This window comes from Pelecanus crispus, chromosome Z (assembly GCF_030463565.1).
Source record: "Pelecanus crispus isolate bPelCri1 chromosome Z, bPelCri1.pri, whole genome shotgun sequence".
Taxonomy (NCBI): domain Eukaryota; kingdom Metazoa; phylum Chordata; class Aves; order Pelecaniformes; family Pelecanidae; genus Pelecanus; species Pelecanus crispus.
In genome coordinates, this window is record NC_134676.1 from 48,732,489 (window position 1) to 48,742,941 (window position 10,453).

Genomic DNA, 10,453 nt, shown 5'->3' on the forward strand with positions numbered 1-10,453 from the left:
GTATACATATATATGCATATATGTATGCTGTCATGGTTTAGCCCCAGCCAACTGAAATAAAGTAAAATAGTAATGATAATAATAACATAATAATCATAATAATAATAATATACAAAGCAAGTGATGCACAATGCAATTGCTCACCACCCGCCGACTGATACGAAGACAGTTCCCAAGCAGCAATCGCTGCTCCCCAGCCAACACCCCCCCCCGCCACCCCCCCCAGCTTATATACTGAGCATGATATCATATAGTATGGAATAGCCCTTTGGTCAGTTTGGATCAACTCTTCTGGTTGTGCCCCCTCCCGGTTTCTTGTGCACCTGGCAGAGCATGGGAAGCTGAAAAGTCCTTGACTAGCATAAGCAGTACTGAGCAACAACTAAAACGTCAGTGTGTTATCAACATTCTTATCCTAAATCCAAACCACAGCACTATGCCTGCTACTAGGAAGAAAATTAACTCTATCCCGGCTGAAACCAGGACATATGTGCATCTCCTTGCGTCTCTGATGGATTTCTAGCTTTAATGAGTATATGTTATGACTAGAATACCATTTGAATGGAGGATTAATAGTTTGGTCTTTATGCTTCATGTTTTTGCAGAACAAATCTGGCTTCAAGTGGTGTTGCTTCTCTTCCAACTTATGACCATGTTGTCTTCAACCATCCCTGGCAGCTGATGTTCTGAGAGGAAGAAATATATTCAGGTTCTTTTCTTCTGTTCCTTTCCCCTCCAAACTCATGTTTGTGCAAAAACTTACAAGGGCTTTCATTTTCCTATTCTCTTTTGTTAAACAGCTGTCTGTCCTTCCAGCATGTTAACTGAACTACCATTTAGAAGACGTGTCAAAGACAAGAATAAAATCTATTCTTTCTGGCATTCAGGGCCTGTGACATATCCATTCCAGATTAAGTAAATGGTAGTGCCATATCACACAGTGAGACAAGGCAAATTTTGGTTCAATTTTAGTGTCTGTTTTGAACAATTTGTTCAAGATGGGAATTATTTCAAGTATGTTGAATAAAACTTGCTGGAAAATCTTCACAATGATCAATACTTTTGTTGTCAAGCCATGATACCTGTAGATATTTCTGAGAGAATCATGGTGAAGGCTGTCAAATATTTAGACAAACAAAACCCTCTCTGAAAATTACAAGGAACAGGGGCAGGGGAGACTTACAAAAGTTCTCTTCAGTGACAAGCCTGACAGTAGAAATCTGTTTGACAGTCACCTACAGTGGAAACCAGCCTGATCTCTCTCGTGCTTCCATTTACCACTTCCTTCATGTCACTTCAGAATGGTCTAAAATACTCTGCGGTAGCACTTTGTCAGATAGTTTAAATCACTTGCATCACTTTTCTTCAGTGTTACAACAGTAAAGTTTTCCCCTATTTTTCCAAATGCTTTTCATTGATCTGTAGAAAATTTGGCTGGGGAAACCTTCACACTGTACCATACCTAGCTTATTCTTGGCAGATGCATTTTTCTTTTGTAACCTTCTTCAGTGCTTATGTGATTCTACCACCTTCTTAATCAACTTATTCCTGTGCCTACCTACATTTAAGTTTTTGCTAGTCCCCAAATGATACCTCATCTGCTGCAATCTAAGTTAATTACACCTTGTTTTTTCCACAGTGGTCATATAGATTAGATTATTCTATTCCTCTCTGCAGCAGTCTTCTGCATATTGGAAGATTGTTAAGTCCCCCTTCCTGTCTTCACACATATAATACATAAACCCAGCTCCCTAAATATCCTGTTTTCTGGACCTTAGATCCCTTAATTTCCATTAATTTTCTCCCATCAGGTCAATTTCCCTGATTTATGGTACTGGTAGGATGTCTTAGCAAAAAAAAAAAAAAACCACCAAAAACAACAAAAAAAACCCACAAAAAAAAAACCCATACTGTTAAAAGGGGACACCTTTTTGGTGAATTGATTAAAAAAGGGTACTGTTTGGGGAAAAAAATACAGAACATATGAAGTTGACACTACAATCCATAAATGTGAATAAATTGAAATATGAATATTTGGAGATAAGATAACTGGTAGGAAGAAGTTTGCTAATTTAGTACTTTGCTGTCTTCACTGCTTTTAAGACTTTTTCAGTAGTTTATGACATACTCATCTTTACAAGTGTTTGCTAAACATTAATTTCATAGGTAGGTCTTGAACTAGCATTTAGCTCCCCATTGAGTTTCACTGATAATAGACTATTATAATTTATAATGATCATTTATGGTTTGGGGTTGGATTTTTTTTTTTTTTCAAATTTCCCCTTCTCACACAGATTTTTTGTCAGTTTGGGGAGGTTTCTAGTGTCATAGTAGGGCAAAGCCTTTGTTACTTCTTGGCTAGCCTTGGAGAGATATGTCCTGTCTAACCTCCTCCTCCCTTCAAAGAGGACTTACCAAATCACATTACTGCTTATGTGAACCTGAAGAGAGAATACCAAAAATTACTCCTGTCCTAGATCAGATGAACTTTTTCCAAAAGAACAAAATCATACCACAAGTAACAGCCATAGGACAGACATGCTAGTATATAGGAAAATCAGCAATCCTGTGGCATTTAGCGGTCCTGTCATCTTGACAAGAACATTGGCAGGAAACCTCTGATGTTCAGTCATCCCAACTTTTATAAAAGGCCTTTAGTTACTAAGAAACAGCACAAGGTAGTAACCTTCAACCTGCTAAGGCTTATTCGTGATGCAAGAATGCTGAGCACCAGTATAATGGGCCCAAGGATCAGAAAAGGATGGGAAAAAACAGGATAGCATGATCCTATGACCTCTACCAGTGCTGTTTTCTGGACTGTAACAAAAGCTCCTCTGATGTAAGATGAGATTTGAACAATCAAATCTGAAGTCAGTGCTACATAAACACTTTCCCTTTTCACTAGCTTTTTTTAAGAGACTGATGAAGAGTTTTGGTTTTTAGTTTTTCCAACCTTGTATGTGTTCAGAGTATTGTGCAGAAAAAGAAAAAAAAGGTGACCCAGAGTCTACAGACCTGGATCTCAGTCTGACAGCAATGAGATCACAGAATCTTAGAGTATCTAGAGTTGGAAGAGACCCATAAAGATCCTTGAGTCCAAGTCCCTGCTCCTTGCAGCACTACCTAACACAACCATATGACTAAGAGCGCCATCCAGACACTCCTTGAACCCTGACAGGCTTGGTGCCATGACCACTTCCATGGGGAGCCTGTTCCAGTGTCTCAGGGAAGAACCTTTTCCTAATGTCCAATCTGAACTTCCCCTGATGCAGCTTCATTCCATTTCCTCTTGTCCTATCGCTGGTCACCAGAGAGAGGAGATCAGCACCTCCCCCTCCGTTGCCCGCCTTGAGGAAGCTGTAGACTGTGATGAGGTCACCCCTCTGCCTTCCCTCCTCCAAGCTGAACAAGCCAGGTGACCTCAGCTGCTCCTCTTAAGTCTTGCCCTTGAGAACTCTCACCATCTTGGTTGCCCCCCTCTGGGCATACTCTAATAGTTTGATGTCCTTCTTATATTGAGGCACCCAAAACTGCACAGAGTACTCGAGGTGGGGCCGCACCAGTGCAGTGTAGAGTGCGACAATCCCTCGACTGGCTAGCGATGCTGTGCTTGATGCAGCCCACAGGACACGGTTGGCCCTTTTCGCTGCCAGGGCAAACTGTTGGCTCATATTCAACTTGCCATCAACCCACAGCCCCAGATCTCTTTCCATGGGACTGATCTCCTGCCTCTCACTCCCCAATTTGCATGTATAACCAGGATTACCCCGCCCCAGGTGCAGAATCCAGCACTTGTTCTTGTTAAATTTCATAAGACTGGTGATTGCCCAGCTCTCTAGTCTACCCAGATCTCTCTGTAAGGCCTCTCTACCCTTGAGGGAGTCCACACATCCTCCTAATTTAGTATAATTGGCAAACTTAGTTAATGCACTTTTGACTCCTGCATCCATATCATTCATAAAAACATTGGAGAGCACTGGCCCTAAAACTGAGCCCTGGGGAACCCCGCTAGTGACTGATCACCAACCTGATGCAACTCCATCTACTAGATCTAGATGTACACCCATAAATACAGCTCCAATATAAGAAAGATATCTGTGCCCAATATCGGAAGCAGAATACACTTCATCTGCATAAACCTGTATGTTTCTCTTACCATCAGAAGCCCAATGTGCTCAAGTGTTTGGTCTTCACAGCCAAAAATGCTCCATTTTGTTCCTTATGACTTTCCCAGGAACATTATATAAGTTATCACCTTCTGCAGCTATGATAGGAAGCCCCTTGAGCCCCTGGACCTTCATGTTTATATCACAGTGATTCAATCCTGATACTGCAGGAGTCAATGGAAAGACTCTCTGCTCCAGCAGTGTAAAATCAAAAAAGGTGGCGCTTTATTCTGCAGCCACATTACCTCCAAACAGAGGGAAAGCCTCCTGCCTCAGTCTTCTCATACCCTAGGAAGCTAAGAAAGTGCACTTTGCCTTTCTGGCCCCATGGCAAGACCATTCAAGCTAGAATTTACATTCATATATCTGCTTAACCATTAAGACACAACCAGCCTGCCCACCATCCTAAGCTGCACTTAGTTGTGCTCATCATTTCTGTTGAATTTCATCTCTTGTTTCTCAAGTGGTAGAAATGGGACGAAACAGAACTTTGTTTCCGGCATGCTTGACTGTGGCAGGAAAAGCAGTAGGTGGCACAAAAAGTGTGCAATATGAATAACTGAATTTTGCAAATTAATCTTCAGGTGTGGTTTTCATTTTCATGGAAATGTCAATGTTTTAGTAATAATGCAGGAAAGAAAAGCTGCCATAGCAATGGAGAAAAGAAATCAACAAGTTTTAGCCCTGAATAACAGAATATTATGTTCACAGAATCAGTTAGGATTTCAATGATATCTTATTGTCTGACAATACAAAGCATATAATTCTTTTATTATTTTTGTCTGTCAGTCCTTTATATATATTCAAACTACACTGCAAAGTTAATTTCTCAATACCAGATACACATTATATAAGCATCCTGCTCACATAAACATATCCTATGCAGAATAAAGAAAAGTCACATGGTAAGTAGTCCATTTTTAAAGAAAAGTTGGTCCTTTAGCTGGAAAAGGGACTGGGAAGTTGAGACTTCTTGGTTGCATATACTTCTGAATGTAACTTATTTGATAAAGCTGGGCTGCTCATCCTGCCTTTGATGTCACTCATCTATCTGTAAAACCAAAAGACTTAATATCTTGCATATCTGTAATAAAACTGTATTTATGGACTATTTTAAAACACATAATTTCCCAAATATACAAGATAAAATTATATACACTGAATAACAATAATATATTTAAAATGAAACCTGATCTAAGTAGATACTTAAAATATAGGACAAAAGAAAAAGGAAGAGTACATATGTACTAGGTCTGGCTGGGATGGAGTTAACTTTCCTCATAGCAGCCTGTATAGTGCTGTGCTTTGCACTCATGGCTAGAACAGTACTGACAACACACTAGTGTTTTGGCTATTGCTGAGCAGTGCTTGTGCAGCACCAAGGCTCTCTCTCCAACAGCCCCCACTACCACCAAAGGCCAGTAGGCTGGACAAGAATTTGGGAGGGGACAGAGCCAGGACAGCCGATTGACCAAAGGGATATCCAGTACCATGTGATGTTGTGTTCAGCAATAAAAGCTGAGGAAAAGGAGGAGCAGGGGGTGATATTTGTGGTTATGGTGCTGGTCTTCCAAAGCAACCACTGCACATGCTGAGGCCCTGCTTCCCACGGAGTGGATGGACATCTGCCTGCTGATGGGAAGTAGTTAATAAATTCTTCTTTTTGTTTTGTTTCCTTATGCATCTTTTGCTTTTCTAGTTAAATTGCCTTTATCTCAGCCCACGAGCTATCTTATTTTCTCCTCCTGTTATGCTGAGCAGGGGGAGTGAGAGAGCAGCTGGGTGGGCATCTTGGTAGCCAGCCAAGGTCAACCCACCACAATGTATTACCATTTGATCACATTTATCCTTTTTCTGCACTCCTTGGAAGAGAGACTGCACTTGTAACTCTTAACACTAATGCTGTATTAAAAAGTAATATACCATGCTGAACACAACACAATACCGCTGGGAGAAAAAACTTAGGATAAAGGAGCAGGAGATTTGATACATAGATTATCACATCATCACCCCCCCTGAACTGCTATTTATTTTCTGGGTCAATAAAGTAATTACACATTAGTAGCAGTCCTTGACAGTTTTCTACTTAGGAAGATGGGAATTCAGTAGAATAGGATTTATTTGAACATTTCTGAATCTTTTACTTTGAACACTGAATTAATTTGATCTGACAAAATACAAACATGAGTTCTGCAGTAAACGCAAATCCTACCATCTTGATGGATCTCTGGTATGATTATAAAATCTGTTCCCAGATAATTATTTGTGTAGGTTCTTAATTTACTGTTGTTGAAATTTGTATGAGTTGGCCTAAATACAATTGCACAACAGTAATAGTATTTAGATTAGATTAGACCACGTAGTATTGATGTGTTTGGTAAATTAAATATGCAAGTAAATCAATATTTCAACAATGTGTACTTTTCCTTTCCATGATGTTTTTTCAAGTGCAACAGTAGAAAACATCAAAACCAGGTATTTTTTTATTCAGAAATATATAATTTCCTAGAATTTGCCAGAAGCAGCTATATTTTAGATATAATTTTTGATCTTATTATTTACAACTTTAAAAAGATAAAAGATGGTGACCCCCATAATGAGGTTGTACATTATTTCCAAAATAGATGTAATTGCACCTAAGTAGAGATGACTATATCTTGGAGCAAATATTTGCAAATTATGCACATCAACCTTCACAATTATGTTTAATGTCTAAAAGCTAATTAACAATCTATTCATTTCAGATAAACAAGACTAATCCAATCCAAGAAAAAGGTATGTCTGATTTTGTGGTCATTTTGAGTTCCTCTCTTAGGCATCATACCTGGAGTAAACTGATCATAATTAGGTCAAGATACTTAATGGTTTTTTGCAGTGCTACATGCTCTTAAAAATATTTGCTCTGGGATGCAAGCATTTGTTCTTTCCTTTAAATTCAGTATAATGTAATAGATGACACAATGGTGAATGTATATTTATCCAAAATATTGATGGAAAAGATCTTTTTTCATTCTTCACATCATGCAATTTTGGAGTTAAATGAACCACATGCACGGCTGATGTCAAAAGGAGCAGTCCAACCATTTATTTTTCTTCTTATACCCCCCTTCCCAGTATGCCGATCCAAATAAAAAAATCCCATTTTGTATTTTGTATAGATATGTTTTCAATGGAAAGGCACCTCCAACTCACCACACAAGTTCATTGTCAACTAGAGCTAACACAGACTAATCAGGAGGAGTGCATATCAAAATGGCAAAAGAAGGCAGAATCGGTTGGCAACAGCACAGCTTCAGCTTAATTTGAACTAGCCATGAAGCATCCCCAGAGAATGAAAGATGTGAATAGGATACTTGCCACTTTTTTTACTTCCTTTCAAGCTCAGCTTAATTTTTGACTCCCTACCAAATGGGTAGCCAGTAGACTTCTCATGTCTATTGAGCTTACAGAGAATGCCTGGAGATCCTGAGTGAATTTCATGTGATTTCACTAATCATGAACTTGCTTCTAGCAAGCACTTTCCAGGCCTTTGTGCTCTTCCTGAGAAAATGGAGCACGGGCTGAATCCAAACACCTCTCCAGCCCTCCTCACTGCATTTTCACAAAGTTACTGAAATTGTTACTTTTCTTTGTAGGTTTCTTCATCTTGTTATCTTTAGACAATTGCTATATCCAAAAATGGAATTCAAGTAACAATATTGAGACCTTGTTTCTTCTACATAAACCCAACTTGTCAGACCTGCCCATATTATAGATTGTTCCTTAGAATTACTCCCTTCTTGATGGTTGAGTCACAAAATTAACTCTCCAAGATTCAATAGCAGTGCAAGACTCTACAATTATTTTGCTTTGAAAAAGAAGCACAAAAAATAACTGAACTGACCCAATTATTTCTCTTTAACCCATTTATAAGAGTAGTTCTCTATTCCAGCTTTGTGAAGATTAGTTTTCTGAAACATACAAATTTGTTGACTACATTAAAACTTTCAGTTTTGTAAATTGAAAGTCATTAGATTCCTAAAGGACATGCTGATATAAAAGTTGCATTAGTTTTAAAAGGACGTACAGGTACAGAATCCCATAGAAATAGCATATATTCTTGCTATTGGGGTGAAAATGCACTAAACCTTGCCAGATATTCCTGTCTCAGTTTGACGTGTGCAACAAGGTGATGAGGATGTTTTAGCAGTGAGTGTTCTTATGACACAATAAATGATGTTGTCTTGTGCCAACACCTACTTTTTAGAAAATATTTGCAAGATGAAGCTTTGATCTTCTGTTGATGGGAAGGCATGATATACTACTGTTAACTCATAAAGTATCCTATTAACTACATAGCGTAGATTACAAATGATACATAATTGAAGGCAAGTTTAGGAGATAGAAGTGTGTTTGAGGATCTTAATTTAAAGCTGTCTCCAAAGATATGATCTCTCATCTATAATTTAGAATCATAGAATCATTTAGGTGGAAAAGACCCTTAATGTCATTCAGTCCAACTGTAAACCTAGCACTGCCAAGTGCACCTCTAAACCTTCTCCCTAAGTACCACATCTACACATCTTTTAAACACCTCCAGGAATGGTGACTCCACCACCTCTCTGGGCAGCATGTTCCAATGCTTGACCACCCTTTCCATGAAGAAATTTTTCCTAATATCCAACCTAAACCTCCCCTGGTGCAGCTTGAGCCCATTTCCTCTCGTCCTATCGCTAACTACTTGGGAGAAGAGACCAACACCCACCTCACTACAACCTCCTTTCAGGTAGTTGTAGAGAGCGATAAGGTCTCCCCTCAGCCTCCTCTTCTCCAGGCTAAACAACCCCAGTTCCCTCAGCCGCTCCTCATAAGGCCTGTGCTCCAGACCCTTCACCAGCCTTGTTGCCCTTCTCTGAACACGCTCCAGCACCTCAATGTCTTTCTTGTATTGAGGGGCCCAAAACTGGACACAGTATTCCAGGTGCAGCCTCACCAGCGCCGAGTACAGGGGCACAATCACCTCCCTGCTCCTGCTGGCCACACTATTCCTGATACAAGCCAGGATGCTGTTGGCCTTCTTGGCCACCTGGGCACACTGCTGGCTCATATTTAGCCAGCTGTTGACCAACACTCCCAGGTCCTTTTCTGCCAGGCAGCTTCCCAGCCACTCTTCCCCAAGCCTGTAGCGTTGCATGGGGTTGTTGTGACCCAAGTGCAGGACCTGACACTTAGCCTTGTTGAACCTCATACAACTGGCCTTGGCCCATCTATCTAGCCTATCCAGATCCCTCTGAAAAGCCTCAAGCAGATCAACAGTTCCATTCAACTTGATGTCATCTGCAAACTTACTGACAGTGTACTCAATAGCCTTGTCCAGATCATTGATAAAGTTATTAAACAGAACTGGCCCCAGTACTGAGCCCTGGGGAACCCCACTTGTGTCTGGCCACCAACTGGATTTAACTCCATTCACCACCACTCTTTAGGCCCAGCCATCCAGCCAGTTTTCTACCCAGTGGAGTATGCCTGTCCAAGCCATGAGCAGCCAGTTTCTCCAGGAGAATGCTGTGGATAATGGTGTCAAAGGCTTTACTGAAGTCCAGGTAAACAACATCCGCAGCCTTTCCCTTGTCCACTAAGTGAGTCATTTTGTCATAGAAGAAGACCTGGTTAGTCATTTACTTTGTTCTTCCCAAGTCCAAGTTATCTCTTGCTATAACTGTGACTTCTAGGATCATTAAACTGCTTTATTTCATGTAGGTATTATTATGTATGTAAACTACATAGCTATGATACAAAGATATACTATTAGATGTATCAGTTCATGCTAGATAATACAAGATATTGATTTCTAATGTGCTGAGAGGTTCAGCAAAACTTCAGACTGTATAGCTATAGGGTTTTTTTTATTTAGGCTAATTGGAAGTAAGAGGACCATAAGATACTGGAAGAGTCAACTAACAAAACTGAGAAATGAGCTGATATTTTCTGAAAACAAGAGTCAGAAGCCAGCTTGAATGTAAAAAAAAAAAAAAAAAAAGAAAAATTTTTGTTTGCCTTACACAGATTGTTAACTTGAATAATGTCCACTTACATTATACAGTTTAGATAACATTACATTAATAATAAGCAGATAAAAGTCTTGGGATGATGTTTCTCTTTCCCTAAACTCTGTTCTTGCAGAGGTTTTCATCTGCAAATGCCCTGAGTTTTCTTTCGAATTCATTAATGCAGTTTAAGTATACCCAGTGGAGTTTCCTCCCCTGGCTGACTCACTGTCACAGAGTCATAGAATAATTCAGACTGGA